General features: G+C 59.8%; 1 protein-coding gene across 2 annotated transcripts in view; it reads right to left on the bottom strand.

The window, feature by feature from the left end:
- LOC137453917 (kelch-like protein 13) overlaps nt 1-16,812 on the bottom strand; it is a 129,784-nt gene extending 112,972 nt beyond the window's left edge. For both annotated transcript variants that reach the window (XM_068163632.1, XM_068163634.1), the window contains exon 1: nt 16,708-16,812. The gene's annotated coding sequence lies outside the window, so the exon portion shown is untranslated. The remainder of the gene's footprint in view (nt 1-16,707) is intronic.
- Nucleotides 16,813-17,435: the final 623 nt, after the last annotated feature.

The following is a 17,435-nucleotide window of genomic DNA, read 5'->3' as shown; positions in this document are numbered from 1 at the left end:
GCTCCTGGTGGTGAGCAGCTCTGAGAGGTGCAGGCTCCCCAGCAGCCAGCACAACCTGGGGCTGTCCCTGGGGCTGTGCCAGGCTGCCCTGGGCACACAGCAGCAGCGTCCCAGCGCGGGGCCTGTGCCAGGCTGCCAGCGAGGCAGAGCTCAAACAACGCCAGACTTGTGAGACACATCTGCCATGGCACTGAAACAAGCAAGTCACTACAGAGAGAGCATTTTTCCTCTAACCCACTCTTTTTTTCTCCCCCCTTCTCACATTTCTCCTTTTTCCACCATTCTTTGTTCCTGCCTCCCCCTCCAGGGCTGGGAAGTGTTGCCATGCAACCTGCCTCGGGCACATTTGCATCTTCCGGCCCAGCTCCTTCCTGCCCTTAGCCTGCCTGATGAATAAACAATCTGAGGCAGGAGTGGGAGCTGCTCACAGCCCGGCCTCTGCTCTGCTCCAGGGCACAGCCCGGCCTCCGCTCCAGGGCACAGCCTCTGCTCCGCTCCAGGGCACAGCTTCTGCTCCGCTCCAGGGCACAGCTTCTGCTCCGCTCCAGGGCACAGCCTCTGCTCTGCTCCAGCCACAGCCCAGCCTCCGCTCCAGGGCACAGCCCGGCCTCTGCTCTGCTCCAGGGCACAGCCCGGCCTCTGCTCTGCTCCAGGGCACAGCCTCTGCTCTGCTCCAGGGCACAGCCTCTGCTCTGCTCCGCTCCAGGGCACAGCCCGGCCTCTGCTCCGCTCCAGGGCACAGCCTCTGCTCTGCTCCAGCCACAGCCCAGCCTCCGCTCCAGGGCACAGCCCGGCCTCTGCTCTGCTCCAGGGCACAGCCTCTGCTCTGCTCCGCTCCAGGGCACAGCCCGGCCTCTGCTCCGCTCCAGGGCACAGCCTCTGCTCCGCTCCAGGGCACAGCCTCTGCTCTGCTCCAGCCACAGCCCGGCCTCTGCTCTGCTCCAGCCACAGCCCAGCCTCCGCTCCAGGGCACAGCCCGGCCTCTGCTCTGCTCCAGGGCACGGCCTCTGCTCTGCTCCAGGGCACGGCCTCTGCTCTGCTCCAGGGCACGGCCTCTGCTCTGCTCCAGGGCACGGCCTCTGCTCTGCTCCAGGGCACGGCCTCTGCTCTGCTCCAGGGCACGGCCTCTGCTCTGCTCCAGGGCACGGCCTCTGCTCTGCTCCAGGGCACGGCCTCTGCTCTGCTCCAGGGCACGGCCTCTGCTCTGCTCCAGGGCACGGCCTCTGCTCTGCTCCAGGGCACGGCCTCTGCTCTGCTCCAGGGCACAGCCCGGCCTCTGCTCCGCTCCAGGGCACAGCCTCTGCTCCGCTCCAGGGCACAGCCTCTGCTCTGCTCCAGCCACAGCCCAGCCTCCGCTCCAGGGCACAGCCCGGCCTCTGCTCTGCTCCAGGGCACGGCCTCTGCTCTGCTCCAGGGCACGGCCTCTGCTCTGCTCCAGGGCACGGCCTCTGCTCTGCTCCAGGGCACGGCCTCTGCTCTGCTCCAGGGCACGGCCTCTGCTCTGCTCCAGGGCACGGCCTCTGCTCTGCTCCAGGGCACGGCCTCTGCTCTGCTCCAGGGCACGGCCTCTGCTCTGCTCCAGGGCACGGCCTCTGCTCTGCTCCAGGGCACGGCCTCTGCTCTGCTCCAGGGCACGGCCTCTGCTCTGCTCCAGGGCACGGCCCGGCCTCTGCTCTGCTCCAGGGCACGGCCCGGCCTCTGCTCCGCTCCAGGGCACAGCCTCTGCTCTGCTCCAGGGCACAGCCTCTGCTCTGCTCCAGCCACAGCCCGGCCTCTGCTCTGCTCCAGGGCACGGCACAGCCTCTGCTCTGCTCCAGCCACAGCCCGGCCTCCGCTCTGCTCCAGCCACAGCCCGGCCTCTGCTCTGCTCCAGGGCACAGCCCGGCCTCGCCTCTGCTCCAGGGCACAGCCTCTGCTCTGCTCCAGGGCACAGCCCGGCCTCTGCTCTGCTCCAGGGCACAGCCTCTGCTCCGCTCCAGGGCACAGCCCGGCCTCTGCTCTGCTCCAGGGCACAGCCCGGCCTCCGCTCCGCTCCAGGGCACAGCCCGGCCTCCGCTCCGCTCCAGCCACAGCCCGGCCTCTGCTCTGCTCCAGGGCACAGCCTCTGCTCTGCTCCAGGGCACAGCCCAGCCTCTGCTCCGCCCCAGGGCACAGCCTCTGCTCCGCTCCAGGGCACAGCCCGGCCTCCGCTCTGCTCCAGGGCACAGCCCGGCCTCCGCTCCAGGGCACAGCCCGGCCTCTGCTCTGCTCCAGGGCACGGCCTCTGCTCCGCTCCAGGGCACAGCCCGGCCTCTGCTCTGCTCCAGGGCACAGCCCGGCCTCCGCTCCGCTCCAGGGCACAGCCCGGCCTCCGCTCCGCTCCAGCCACAGCCCGGCCTCTGCTCTGCTCCAGGGCACAGCCTCTGCTCTGCTCCAGGGCACAGCCCAGCCTCTGCTCCGCCCCAGGGCACAGCCTCTGCTCCGCTCCAGGGCACAGCCCGGCCTCCGCTCTGCTCCAGGGCACAGCCCGGCCTCCGCTCCAGGGCACAGCCCGGCCTCTGCTCTGCTCCAGGGCACAGCCTCTGCTCCGCTCCAGGGCACAGCCTCTGCTCTGCTCCAGGGCACAGCCCGGCCTCCGCTCTGCTCCAGGGCACAGCCCGGCCTCCGCTCCAGGGCACAGCCTCTGCTCTGCTCCAGGGCACAGCCTCTGCTCTGCTCCAGGGCACAGCCCGGCCTCTGCTCTGCTCCAGGGCACGGCACAGCCTCTGCTCTGCTCCAGGGCACGGCACAGCCTCTGCTCTGCTCCAGGGCACAGCCTCTGCTCTGCTCCAGGGCACAGCCCGGCCTCTGCTCTGCTCCAGGGCACGGCACAGCCTCTGCTCTGCTCCAGGGCACGGCACAGCCTCTGCTCTGCTCCAGGGCACGGCACAGCCTCTGCTCTGCTCCAGGGCACAGCCTCTGCCCTGCTCCAGGGCACAGCCCGGCCTCTGCTCTGCTCCAGGGCACAGCCTCTGCCCTGCTCCAGGGCACAGCCCGGCCTCTGCTCTGCTCCAGGGCACAGCCTCTGCTCTGCTCCAGGGCACAGCCCGGCCTCCGCTCCGGCCACGGCCTCTGCTTTGCTCTGCCCCCACCCACAGCCTGGCACACCAGCACAACTGACACCCAGCCGCTGCACCGTGTCCAGGGAAGGGCATCACAGAATCACCAAGGCTGGAAGAGACCTGAAAGATCAAGTCCAACCTGTCACCACAGATCTCATGACTAGACCATGGCACCAAGTGCCACATCCAATCCCCTCTTGAACACCTCCAGGGATGGGGACTCCACCACCTCCCTGGGCAGCACATTCCAATGGCTAACAACTCTCTCTGGGAAGAACTTTCTCCTCACCTTCCCTGGCACAGCTTGAGACTGTGTCCTCTTGTTCTGGTGCTGGGTGCCTGGGAGAAGAGACCAACCCCCACCTGGCTACAACCTCCCTTCAGGGAGTTGGAGAGAGCAAGAAGGTCTCCCCTGAGCCTCCTCTTCTCCAGGCTAAGCAACCCCAGCTCCCTCAGCCTCTCCTCACAGGGCTGTGCTCCAGACCCCTCCCCAGCTTTGTTGCCCTTCTCTGGACACCTTCCAGCAGCTCAACCTCCTTCCTAACCTGAGGAGCCCAGAACTGGACACAGGACTCAAGGTGTGGCCTGAGCAGTGCTGAGCACAGGGCACAATGACCTCCCTGCTCCTGCTGGCCACACTGTTGCTGATGCAGGCCAGGATGCCCTTGGCCTTCTTGCCCCCCTGGGCACACTGCTGGCTCATGTTTAGGCAGTTGTCAATCAGCACCCCCAGGTCCCTCTCTGTTTGGCAGCTCTCAGCCACTCTGACCCCAGCCTGTAGCTCTGCATGAAGTTGTTGTGGCCAAAGTGCAGCACCTGGCACTTCGGGTCTGGAGAACAGGGCTGGGGAAGAGCAGCTGAGGGAGCTGGGGGAGTTCAGCCAGGAGAAGAGGCTGAGGGAAGATCTTCTGACTCTCTACAACTACCTCCCAGGCTGGGGTCAGCCTCTTTGCTGTAGTAACACGTGACAGGATGAGAGGAAATGACCTCAAGCTGCCCCAGGGGAGGTTTAGGTTGGACATCAGAAGAAACTTCTCCACTGGAAGGCTTCTCAGAGCCTGGCACAGGCTGCCCTGGGAGGTGGCTGAAATCCCAGCCCTGGAGGTGTTTCAGAGAGGCAGAGCTGTGATGCTGAGGCCATGGTTCAGCAGAAGCCTTGGCAGAGTTAGGGAATGGTTGGAGGCAATGATCTTTACGAGCTTCTCCAACCCCAATTATTCTCCACCTGTGCTGGCACTGCAGCCCTCCCTGCAGCCCCAAACCCACCTCTGCACCAGAGCCCTACAGCCTAGCCAGGGCATGCTTCCATTCCCTGTGAGGACAATGCACTGGGGCTCTCCTGTTTCCCCTGCATTTGCAGGGTTATTTGTAGGGCAGAAGCCACATTTCTGCCTCCCAAGCAGGCTCTGAACCTTTGCACTGGGCTTGGATCTCCTCCTCTAAGAACAGCTGTGCTGTGGAAGAGCTCAGCACCCTCAGCTGCTTGGCCCTGCTCTCTGCCAGGAGGTTACCAGCCAAGCTGCTCTTAAGTACTTTCTAACCTATTTCCTCAGGATCAGCCAACAGAGACAGTGATTACTGAGGCTCTCTCAACCAACCCAGCTTATTTGGGTGGGCATTCTGCAGGAGACCTCACATAACACTCCACATGAGACCCCACCTGCAGCACTGCCTCCAGCTCGGGGGCCCCCAGCAGAAGAGGGACCTGGAGCTGCTGGAGAGGGTCCAGAGGAGGCCATGAGGATGATCAGAGGCTGCAGAACTTCCCCTGTGGGGCCAGGCTGGGAGAGTTGGGGCTGTTCAGGCTGGAGAAGAGAAGGCTCCAGGGAGACCTCAGAGCAGCCCTACAGGACCTGAAGGGACTCCAGGAGAGCTGGGGAGGGACGTGTGACAAGGGCTGGGAGGGACAGGATGAGGGAAAATGGCTTTGAGCTGGGAGAGGGGAGAGTGAGACTGGAGATGAGGAAGAGATTGTTTAGAATGAGGGTGGTGAGACTCTGGCACAGGCTGCCCAGGGAGGCTGTGGCTGCCTCCTGCCTGGAGGTGTTGAAGGCCAGGCTGGATGAGGCCTTGAGCAGCCTGTGCTGATGGGAGGTGTCCCTGCCCATGGCAGGGGGTTGGAACTGGAAGATCTTGAAGGTCCCTTCCAACCCATTCTGTCATTCCCTGAGCCTCCAGAGCTCCCTTGCAGCCCTCACCACTCCACGGCTCCCAGGGCAAGCTCACCAAGCCTTCAGGTTATATCAACTCTCCTGGGGTCACCCCTGCTGGGTACACCCTAACTCCACCACACAGCACCAAACTTAGAACAGCAAATACAAGAGCTCAGCTGAAATTCCTGGATGGAGTCTCCCTGCTACACTCCAGAGTCAACCTTCTAAAGGACAAAGCTGGTTACATCCTGTCGCGGCTCAAGGCAGCCAGCCCCAGCAGCAGCCGGAGCGGGCTTAGGGAGTGACAGCCACCCAGCTATCCTGTAACTGCTGATGGCTGCTACTTCCACTCACTCACCAGGAGGGAGAGGAAAGATGATCAGGGAGGGGAGGTGGAGGTGGGGTGGAGAGAAACTGTTAGTAACAGCTCTCCAACTCTGGCCCCCGTGGTGGATCATCAGCTCCTAAGGAAGGAGCTATGCCAAAAACATGCCAGCGTCTGCGGGGCTGCAGCAGCACTCAGGGCTCACCCCGGGCCAAGGAGGTGCTGCTGCCTTCCCCAGGGCTTACCCCAGGCCAAGGAGGTGCTGCTGCTGCTGCCTCCCCCGGGCCAAGGAGGTGCTGCTGCCTTCCCCAGGGCTTACCCCAGGCCAAGGAGGTGCTGCTGCCTTCCTCAGGGCTTACCCCAGGCCAAGGAGGTGCTGCTGCCTTCCCCAGGGCTTACCCCAGGCCAAGGAGGTGCTGCTGCCTTCCCCAGGGCTTACCCCAAGGAAAGGAGGTGCTGCTGCCTTCCTCAGGGCTTACCCCAAGGAATAGAGGTGCTGCTGCCTTCCTCAGGGCTTACCCCAAGGAATAGAGGTGCTGCTGCCTTCCTCAGGGCTTACCCCAAGGAATAGAGGTGCTGCTGCCTTCCTCCTCCTACCCAAAATCTGTGGGCAGCCATAAAGTCAGCCAGAACCAGCCTTGCTTCCTAACACTGGAGCTACTCCAGAGGCACAGCCAAGGCAGAAGCTGACAAGGCAGAAGAGCAGTCCCTGTATCCCTCTTGGCTTCCTTCAGGAGCCAGACAGATGCCTGAGCAGGATGCAGGACACTGCTTTGGTTCCTCCAGAGCCAAGTCAAAGCTCCCCTCCTAACTTCAGAGCACAGTTCATGCTTTCAGGTCAAGGAATTCCTGAAGGCATAGCACCCAAACCTGCTGCTGCTGCTGCAGCCTCTCCTTCACCCATTAGCTCTGTGGGGTTTGTGGTGGGGGAACTGCAGCTGGGTGACAAAATGCTTGATGTGCTGGGCAACAGAACCCCAGATGGCCAGCCTGGGAGGGACCCCAGGGATGCTCTGCTCCAGCCTCTCCAGGTGACAGTGCAGTCACCATGAGCTGGCTCAGCACCCTGGCAAGCTGAGTCTCAAACTGCCCAGGGCAGGGCACTGCACTGCTGCCCTTGGGAGATGATTCCAGGCTCTGACTGTGCTCATGGCAAACATTTTCTCCTGGAGTGCAATGGGAATGTGCCCAGCAGTACCTTGTCCCCATCCCCCCTTGGCTGTTCCATGGCACTCCTTGTACAAAGGGAGTCTCCATCCTCCTGGCAGCCACCCTTCATGTCCTGCTCCATGGTGATGAGGTCTGCCCTGAGCCTTCTCTTCTCCAGGCTGAACAACCCCAGTGACCCTCAGGCTCTCCTCTCTTGGCAGAGAGCTGCCAGCCCTCTGATCCTTCTCCTGGCCCTTCTCTGGACACTCTCTGGCCTGGTGTGAAAATCATTCAGATCATTGTAGACCATTCAGCTCCTACACAGGTGCAAAGCCAGCTGGAGAACAGCAGGCCCAGGAACACCTCTCTAGAGGCATCTGGAAACACAACTGGGTTGAAGTGGAAGCACTAGCCCAGTCCTGCAGTGCTGAGACTGATGCTCCACCTCCAGCATCTGCTGGGAGAAGCAGTCCTGCTTTGCCTCCAGCCACACCATGCCTGCCTCTGCCTGTGAGAGCAAGGCAAGGTGTAGCCATGGGGTGAGTTAGCAAACTGATAAAGCCATGATTGAGTGGGTTAGAGGTTCCCATGAGATAAGCAGCATGAAGGAATGCACCCCTGCCACCACACAAGCACAGCTCTGCCAGAGGAGCAGCAGCAGCAGCTCAGGGCACAGGGCAGATGAGCTACCTGCAGCACCAAGCTGCCTCCCAAAGCCTCTGCCATCAGCTGGGGCCCTCCAAGTGTCAATCTGTGGTTAATTTTCCAACCCACCAATGGCTTTATCAAGGCAGTTTAAAACTTACAGGAAATGCTCTGTGGCTCTTTCTTATGGAACTGGGGGATTATGAAGCAAACCTGCTGCAGCAACAGAGCCTCACCCCCAGAGAGCTGTGCCAGTGCAGTAAAGCCCTGCTGGCTGGGTCAGGCCTCATCTTCACAGCCTCCTGGCCACTTCACATGAGCAGTAGCAGATAAGGTCAGTTATGCAGAAAGGGCCCAAGTTGCCACAATGCTCAGTGAAACACAGGTGGAACACATTCAGCTTGAACCTAGAGCAGTCCAGGTGCATGGAGACCCCACCAACCAACCAGGAGAAAGGACCTGGGCTGAAATTCACCTGCAATTCAGCCTGGCTTGCTCTGCCCTCTGGGAATCTCACACTCCAGCACTGGCACACCTCCAAACATCTGCTTCATCTTTGTCTCAACACAGAACCTCTCCTGCCTCAGAGCAGCTGCAGAAGGCAGCCTGGGCTGCAGCCAAAGCAGTGTGGCCAGAGCTGGAGAGAGGGATCCTGCCCCTCTGCTCTGCTCTGGGGAGACCTCACCTGCAGGGCTGGGGCCAGCTGTGGGAGCTCTCAACACAGGAAGGACCTGGAGCTGATGGAGAGGCCACAAAGATGCTCAGAGGGCTGGAGATCCTCTGCTGTGGGGACAGGCTGAGAGAGTTGTGGCTGTTCAGCCTGGAGAAGAGAAGGCTGCAGGGACACCTCAGAGCAGCCTTCCAGAGGCTGAAGGGGGCTACAAGAAGGCTGCAGAGGAACTGTTCCCAAAGGCCTGCAGGGACAGGACCAGGGCAATGGTTTGAAATTGGAGGAGATTTGGATTGGATGTGAGAAGCAAGTTCTGCACCATGAGGGTGAAAACTGGAAGGGGTTGCCCAGGGAGGTGGTTGAGGCTCCATCCCTGCAGACACTCTAGGTGAGGCTGGACAGGGCTCTGGACAACCTGATCTGGTTGGGGATGTCCCTGCTGAGTGCAGGGGGGTTGGACTGGATGAGCTTTGGAGGTCCCTTCCAGCACAGCCCATTCTGTGGCTCTCTGATTTATTCACAGTCTATCACAGCTCTCATTTTTCAAGCTGACAAATCCTGGCCTGCAATTTGTGACTGCCACAGGCTGCCCAAACTGGCCCCTCCTCTCCTTCTCACCAAGAACACAGGAGCAAAGTTGCTCCTTGACTCTGCAAGGACAGGAATTTACACTCAGGAGGGGACTAACATGCTGAGGTGCTGAGCACTGCTAAAACAGATCCTTTCAGGTGGGCTAGGACACAAATCATCCCACCCCTGGCTGGATACAGAGGAAACTTTGCTCATGCAAACTCTGTATTGTATGGGAGATCATAGTATCATAGTACCATAGTATCAGTCAGGGTTGGAAGGGAGCACAAGGATCATCTAGTTCCAACCCCCCTGCCATGGGCAGGGACACCCCACACTAGATCAGCCTGGCCACAGCCTCAGCCAGCCTGGGCTTAAACACCTCCAGGGACAGGGCCCCAACCACCTCCCTGGACAACCCATTCCAGGGCTTCACCACTCTCATGGGGAAGAACTTCCTCCTCACCTCCAGCCTCAATCTCCCCACCTCCAGCTTCATTCCATTCCCCCTAGTCCTATCACTCCCTGAGATCCTGAGCAGTCCCTCCCCAGCCTTCCTGGAGCCCCCTTCAGATACTGGAAGGCCACAATGAGGTTACCTGGGAGCCTTCTCTTCTCCAGACTGAACAGCCCCAACTCCTTCAGTCTGTCCTCACAGGAGAGGTGCTCCAGCCCTCTGCTCATCCTCCTGGCCCTTCTCTGGACACCTTCCAGCACCTCCAGATCCCTCTTGCAATAGGGGCTCCAGAACTGGAGGCAGTACTCCAGGTGGGGTCTCAGCAGAGCTGAGCAGAGGGGGAGGATCACCTCCCTTGCCCTGCTGGCCACACTTCTCCTGATGCAGCCCAGGATCTGATTGGCTTTGTGGGCTGCAAGTGCACACTGAGAGCTCCTGGTGAGCTTCTCCTCCCCCAGCACCCCCAAGTCTCTCTCCTCAGGGCTGCTTTCCAGCCAGTCCCTGCCCAGCCTGGATTTGTGCCTGGGATTGCCTCCACCCAGCTGCAGGACCCTGCATTGTGAGACCTAACAAGACATTCCCACATGCTCTGGGCCACCTGGTTCTCTTCTAGCAAGGTGGAACAGCTCAGACAGGACCTCTGTCCTAAAGCAGCTTATACCTCCCACCTTCAGGCAAATAAAGAGGCCTCAGCCAGCAGGCAGGAGCCAAGGCAGGGGTCTGGGTGCCACCACCTGGACACAGTCCTGCTGCTTTCACTACTGGCAGCCACTTCCACTGCTGGCCACATCCACACCTGCACAAAAGGCCATCACCAGTTTTGCCCCATGGTCTGGCCACCAGAGCAGGGCTCCTTGGGAAGGGGCAGGACACAGCACCTGATGCTCCCACAGAATGCATGGGGCACCTGAGGCTCTTTAATGTGGGAATGGAGAAAAGGTTCAGGCCTTCCCCAGAATTTAAGCAACTACAAGTCAAGACAACAGCTCCAAGAACTTCTTTGAAAGCAAAACCTCTGCTCAGAGCCTTCTTCACTTCCCCCTGGTACAGAAGCTGCCAGAGAGTCTCAATCCTTCCCAACAATGAAACCAAGTGGAATAGCTTTGAAGCCAGAGAGCCTGCTGGCACTGCCAACCAAATCTGACACATTTCAGGGCTACAGAACATCCTCCCCCCCCCGGCAGCTGCATCCATCACAAAAGAAGAGCAAACAAAAGCCCCAAGAAAGCATCTGCCCAGTGTCAGCAGGACTGACAGCAAAGCAGTGTGTCCCCAGAAGGAAACAGCCACCCCTTTCCCACAGGGACTCTGCAGCACAGGCACTGACAGCACAGAGCAGTTGCTGCTGCATGCTCCAAGCAAAATGAGCACACCTGCTCCTGCAGCACCACAGCTGCTTGGTGGCCCAGGCCCCCCCATGGCCACCACCAGCAGGGCTGTCACCACTGATGACTTGTGACAGGGGCTGGAAGTGATAGGATGAGGGGCAATGGCATGGAGCTGGAAGAGACTGGAGTCACAGAATCACAGGGGGTTGGAAGGGACCTCTGGAGATCACCCAGTCCAACCCCCTGCCAGAGCAGGGTCACCCAGGGCAGGGCACACAGAACACATCCAGGAGAGTTGGAAAGGCTCCAGAGCAGGAGACTCCACAACCTCTCTGGGCAGCCTGCTCCAGGGCTCTGCACCCTCACAGCAAGGAATTTTCTCCTCATGTGGAGGTGGCACCTCCTGGGTTCCAGCTTGTACCCTTTGCTCCTCGTCCTGTCATTGGGCACCACCAAAAAGAGCCTGGGACCTTGATCCTGACACCCACCCACCACATATTGATAGACATTGATCAGATCCCCTCCCAGCCTTCTCCAAACTAAATAGCCCCAGGGCTCTCAGCCTTTCTTTGTAGCAGAGATGTTCAAGTTCCTTCATCATCCTCATGGCTCTCTGTTGGGACTCTTTCCAGCAGGTCTCTGTATCTCCTGAGCTGGGGAGCCCAGAGCTGGACACAGGATTGCAGCTGTGGTCTCAGCAGGGCAGAGCAGAGGGGGAGCAGAACCTCCCCAGCCCTGCTGGCCACACTTTCCTTGATACTCCCTTGATTAGGAAGAAATTGTTTAGAGTGAGGGTGGTGAGGCTCTGGCACAGGCTGCCCAGGGAGGCTGTGGATGCCTCCTGCCTGGAGGTGTTGAAGGCCAGGCTGGATGAGGCCTTGAGCAGCCTGTGCTGGTGGGAGGTGTCCCTGCCCATGGCAGGGGTTTGGAACTGGATGAGCTTTAAGGTCCCTTCCAAGCCAACCCATTCTGTGAGGCTTCAATTACTCCCTAGCCTTCACAGACACTGCCTAGGGATCACAAACACTCACTTCCCTCCACTCCAGCACCCTGAATCCAGCCATAAAGCTCCCACCTGCCAGCTGTAAGCAACCTTTTGAGTCACAGCTAGCAGTGCTCTGACAATGGCTGCAGCTGTGGGGATTTCAAACAGCTCAGGGAACCTTGGAAGGAAAGCAGAACACGTTTTGCCCTATCTGCTTAAGCTTTTACCTCCCACTCAGGCTGCCACCCCTGTGCAGCACACCAGAGCAGTGCTGAAGGCAGCTCTCCCTCTGAACCCAGCTAAGGCCATCAAAGCCAACTTTCCTCAGCCATTAAGAGTCATTTGCAAAGTTCTGTGCTATTGCTGTGGTGGAACAGTCAAAGGTTGGCTCTCACTCCCAGGCTGCCAGCTACGAGAGGGCAGAAAAGCCTCAGAATTGTTCCATTTCTGTCACAGTGCAGCTCCCCAGAAAGTTGGGGGTTTTTTTGCCAGCACAGATGTATCAGCTGAGAGAAACAACCCAGCCTTGTACCCAGCACGACAGCTACTTCTTCAGCACAACAGCCATCAGGGGCAGAGCATCTGACAGCTTGCTGCTGCTGTCTGTGGAGGTGATACAGCAGTGCTAGCAGAAACACTCTGGGTAGGGGCACAGAATGCTGAGGGCTGGAAGGGACCTCTGGAGATCAAGTCACAGAACCAGGGAATCACAGAACAGATGGAAGGGAAGAGACCTCCAAGCTCATCCAAGTCCAACCTTCCACTCAGCACCAAACCCTGTCCCTAAGCACCAGCTGCACACAGTGCTGGAACTCCCCCAGGGGTGGTGACTCCAGCACTGCCCTGGGCAGCCTCCTCCAGTGTCTGAGATCCCTTCCAGGGCAGAAATATTTCCTGAGATCCAGCCTGAAGCTCCCCTGCTGCAGCCTGGAACCATTGCCTCTGCTCCTGTCTCTTGCCACCAAGGAGCAGAGGCTGCCCCCTCCTTGCTCCAAGCTCTCCTCAGTAAGTTTGCAGATGACAGCAAGCTGGGGGCAGGAGTTGATCTGCTGGAGGGTAGAGAGGCTCTGCAGAGGGACCTCGACAGGCTGGACAGATGGGCAGAGGCCAAGGGCAGGAGATTGAACACATCCAAGTGCCAGGTTCTGCACATTGGCCACAGCAACCCCAGGCAGTGCTACAGGCTGGGGACAGAGTGGCTGAGAGCAGCCAGGCAGAGAGGGACCTGGGGGTGCTGGTCGATGGTAGGCTGAACATGAGCCTGCAGTGTGCCCAGGGGGCCAGGAGGGCCAATGGCATCCTGGCCTGCATCAGGAAGAGTGTGGCCAGCAGGAGCAGAGGTCATTCTGCCCTGTGCTCAGCACTGGTTAGGCCACACCTTGAGTCCTGCGTCCAGTTCTGGGCCCCTCAGGTCAGGAAAGATGTTGAGATGCTGGAAGGTGTCCAGAGAAGGGCAAGAAAGCTGGGGAGGGGTCTGGAGCACAGCCCTGTGAGGAGAGGCTGAGGGAGCTGGGGTTGCTTAGCCTGGAGAAGAGGAGGCTCAGGGGAGACCTTCTTGCTCTCTACAACTCCCTGAAGGGAGGTTGTAGCCAGGTGGGGGTTGGTCTCTTCTCCCAGGCAGCCAGCACCAGAACAAGAGGACACAGTCTCAGGCTGCCAGGGGAGGTTCAGGCTGGATGTGAGGAGGAAGTTGTACACAGAGAGAGTGATTGGCCATTGGAATGTGCTGCCTGGGGAGGTGGTGGAGTCACCATCACTGGAGGTGTTCAGGAGGAGACTTGATAGGGTGCTTGGTGCCATGGGTTAGTTGATTAGGTGGTGTTGGATGATAGGTTGGATGGGATGATCTTGAAGGTCTCTTCCAACCTGGTCTGTTCTGTAGTGGGAAGTCCAACCCCTGCACAGCAGGACAGCCTAGCGCAGGTCACACAGGAACACATCCTGGTGGGTTTGGAAGATCTCTAGAGAAGGAGACTCCACAACCTCTCTGCAACCTGTTGCAAGTTCATCTGCAGCCTTCACCAAGGTTGTTTCTGTGTTGCATGGACTGTAAGCACTTCCTGCTGGCTGGAGCACACTAAGGGCATCCAGCCCTTGAGGTAGCAGCATTGGGGCTTTCACTTGCAGGGGGTCAAGAGGGAGGGGACAGACTCTTCTCAGCTGCACCCTGGGAGAGGACAAGGGGCAATGGATGGAAACTCCAGCACAGGAGCTTCCACCTCAACAGGAGGAGGAGCTTCTGCACTGCAAGGGTCCCAGAGCCCTGGAGCAGGCTGCCCAGAAGTTGTGGAGTCTCCTTCTCTGGAGCCTTTCCAGCCCTGTCTGGATGTGTTGCTGTGTGACCTGTGCTGGATTCTAAGGTTGGATTTGAAGACCTCCAGAGGTCCCTTCCAACCCCTAACATCCTGTGAGCTGTGATCCTCATCAGTTCAGCTAGCAGAGGCTATGCTCTTAGAGCCAGACCTGCTGGCCTTGGTCACCACTGCCAAGGAGAGGCATCCAAGGGGCATCTCACTGAAATGCACTCAGCATGAGCTACTTTGCTATTTTCTTAAGGAACTCCACATTTTTCTCAGCATGTACCTAGCTCTGGAGCTCCCAACACAGGAAGAACATGGAACTGTGAGAGCAGGTCCAGAGGAGGCCACAAGGACGACCAGAGAGCTGGAACACCTCCCCTGTGGGGACAGGCCAGGAGAGCTGGGGGTTGTTGAGCCCAGAGAGGACTTTAGAGAGACCTTATAGTGCCCTTCCAGTATCTGAAAGAAGCCTACAGGACAGCTGGAGAAGGACTTTTTACAAAGGCATGCAGGGACAGGATGGGTGGCAATGGCTTCAGACTGGAAGACAGACTTTGATTAGACATTAGGAAGAAGCTCTCCACTATTAGAGTGATGAAGCACTGCAATGGCAGGGAAGTTGTGGAGACTCCAACCTGGAACTGTTCAAAGCCAGGCTGGATGGGGCCTTGAGCAACCTGGTCTGCTGGGAAGTGTCCCTGCCAATGGCAGGGGGGCTGGAACTGGATGATCTTCAAGGTCCCTTCCAACCTAAACCATTCTAGGATGCCAGGACAACAGAAAGAAAACAATCTCTCATTTAAAGTTACTAGAGGCAAGGTTTGCCTTTGCATGCCCAGTGCCACCATGCTTCCAGCCACTTCAGGAGCCCTTTCCATAAGCAGCTCCATTTCCCTTCCCCTCTGAGCCACCCTGCAGCTTAATGAAGGACTCCTGATCAATCTCACACACTGCCTCCATGGTGATACCAGCTGGGCATACTTCCTCCCCTGCTCTCTGAGCAAGCCAAATCCTCCCAGGCTGGTTGAGATGATCCCTGTGCTCATCACCTCCTGGAGGTCTTTGGGTTTTTCCCCAGGAGGTATTTCCCCAGCCCTGGAGGTGTTTGCAGCCAGGCTGGAGGTGGCTGTGAGCAACCTGCTGTAGTGTGAGGTGTCCCTGCCCATGGCAGGGGGGTTGGAACTGGCTGAGCTTTGAGGTCCCTTCCAACCCTGACAGTGCTGTGACTCTATGATCTGCTGGCAGGCTGGCTGAGAGCATCCCTGTGCTCATCCTCTCCTCACAGGCACGCTCTGCCAGCAGTTGTTGGAACACGCTGCAGACCGGCTCAGGGAGTCTTTGTCTAACCCTTTCCTTTCTGGCTGGGTAAGTCTGCTGCTCTGCTTCATGCCTGGCATCCCCAGAAGTTGTGCCAGCAATGACACAAGTCACAGAAGTCCCCAAGCCACTACTCCTGAGACAGATTAGGTACAGCTGAAGTACAGCCTCCAACGACTTCCAGTTCCGCGAATCCTTAACAGAAGAGTCTACAAAACAACCACAAAAGGAAAGTGTTGGCTGGGGCAAAGTCACTTGAATTCATTTTTGACACCTGGTGCCCAGCCAGGGCTCACTAGAAAGCCTTGCTGCTTTGAAGCACAGCAGCATGCTAATGTGTGCTGGCAGCACGCCACCCGGTCTGAACTTCCAACGCGCAGGGAAACGTTTCCAAGCCCAATTCTGAACGGGATGGAATCAAAGAGCTGAGAAGGACTGCACTCCAGAGAACACTGCAGCCCAGCTACTACCCAAACTTCTTTTTTCCTTCTCTGCTGTTTTTTGCTGGTGGGTTTTTTTCCTTCCCCACTATCACCACTCTGCAGCATGCTCTGGTATTAAATGGGATTGCAGAACAGGCTCTACCATGAAATCACAGAAGTGGGGAGAGTGCCCTGAAGGTTCTTCATTAGCATTATCTCTGTGTGTAGCTCGCTGGGGAGGGAATAAGGAAGGCCCTGCTGGGGCATTCGATTCAAATGGATGAGCCAGATTTAAATGGGCGAAGGAGGTACTTCTGGTGCAGACTTCAGGCTCAGCATCGGTTTCATTCACGCTCAGAGCATCCAAGCTGAAGAGCCCTTTGCCGCACGAAGCCGAGGATGCGCACCTGAACGGCACAAGGGCCAGAGGCAGGGCTCGGAGCGCTCGCAAGTTCACACCACACTCTTCATAGCCAAGGCAAAAGGTGCCGAGCAGCACCCAGCGACAGCACAGCTCGGGCTCATCGTTATGCCAGCAGGGAGAAGTGGAAGCCGGCGAGCTGGTTGGAGCCTGCCGCTACCCCCCCGGTCCGAACGGCTGCGCCTCGGAACTCAGCCCCCAAACTCCCTCCTGCAACCAGACCTCGGGGAGGGAACAATAAACAGCGCTGAGCAGCAAGTGCCGGGAGAAGGAAGAGAACCGCGGCAGCAAAACAATGCCTGGAAAAGGGGAGCCGAAGACCCTTCTCCAGAGGCACAAAGCACACACACCAGCCGGGACCGGAGCACAGAGCCGAGGGTGACCCCCGGCGCGGTCAGCCCCGCTTTGTCCCCCGCCGTTCCCTCCCGGGACCCCCGCCCTGACCGACCCCCGCCGGCTCTCCCGAACCTCCCCGTCCTACTCCACCGCCCCCATGCCCGGGGGCGAGGCACACTTTTGCCCTGCCGCTGGCACACGGCGCCCTCCTCCTGCCTGCCCTCGCAGGATCCTGCCCCTGCGCCGCGGGCACCGCACCTCTTCCCCGCTCACAGACCGGCGCTCCCCGACCGCCGGCCCTCCCGGCAGCGCCGTTCCGCCCCGCCAAGCGCCGCCGGGGCACCCCCCGGGGCCCGCCGCGCCCCCGCCCCCCGGCAGCACCCCGGACAGACGCGGAGCCCCGGCCTCGCCGCCCCTCCGCACCGCTCACAGAAGGCGGCCCCGCTGCTGCTCCCCGGCCGCAGAGGCCCCGCAGGACGCGGGGCCCCGGCCGCTCCGGAACCCCGAGCGGGGCAGAAGCCGGGGAGCGTACCCGCGCACTGCTCTCACCTGCCGGACTGCAGCACGCCCGCCCGGGCCCGGCCACGGGGCCCGCTCAGAAGCGGTCCCAAAGTCCCGAGCGCGGCCCGGGAGCGCGTCCCCGCTGCCCGCTCCCGCCCGCCGCCGCCTGGCCCCGCCTGCCGGCCCCGCGCGTCACTCACCGCCAACATGGCGGGGGGCGGGCAGTACGCATGCGCCGGGGGTGGCGGGGCGGGGGCAGGGGGCGAGCCCGGGGGCGGGGTCACAGGGGGTGTGGCCTGTGCGCGGCGGGGAGGGGACGTGGGGGGAGGTGGCTGTGCTGGGGGCTGGGGGGACCACAGCTGGAGTAAAGAGGTCAGGGCTGGGGGTCCCACCGCAAGGACATTGAGGGGCTGGAGCAGGTCCAGAGAAGGGCAACCTAGCTGGGGAAGGGTCTGGAGAGCAGGGCTGGGGAGGAGCAGCTGAGGGAGCTTGAGGTGTTGAGTGTAGAGAAGAGGACGCTGAGGGGAGACCTCATTGCTCTCTACAGCTCCCCTGAAAGGAGGATGCAGTGACGTTGGGGTTGGTCTTTTCTCCCAAGTACCAAGTGATGGGACGAGAGGAAATGGTCTCAAGTTGCTTCAGGGGTGGCTTCAGTTGAAGATTAGGAAAAATGTCTCTGCTGGATTGGCACAGGCTGCCCAGGGAGGTGGTGGAGTCCCCATCCTGGAGGTGTTCCAGAAACCTGTGGCCATGGCTCTTGAGGTCATGGTTTGGTG

This window comes from Melanerpes formicivorus, unplaced genomic scaffold, assembly GCF_026170545.1.
Source record: "Melanerpes formicivorus ecotype bairdi unplaced genomic scaffold, bMelFor1.0.p_v2 SCAF_73, whole genome shotgun sequence".
NCBI lineage: Eukaryota > Metazoa > Chordata > Aves > Piciformes > Picidae > Melanerpes > Melanerpes formicivorus.
The sequence above is the reverse complement of the archived record's forward strand: the minus strand, read 5'-3'. Positions and strand labels throughout refer to the sequence as shown.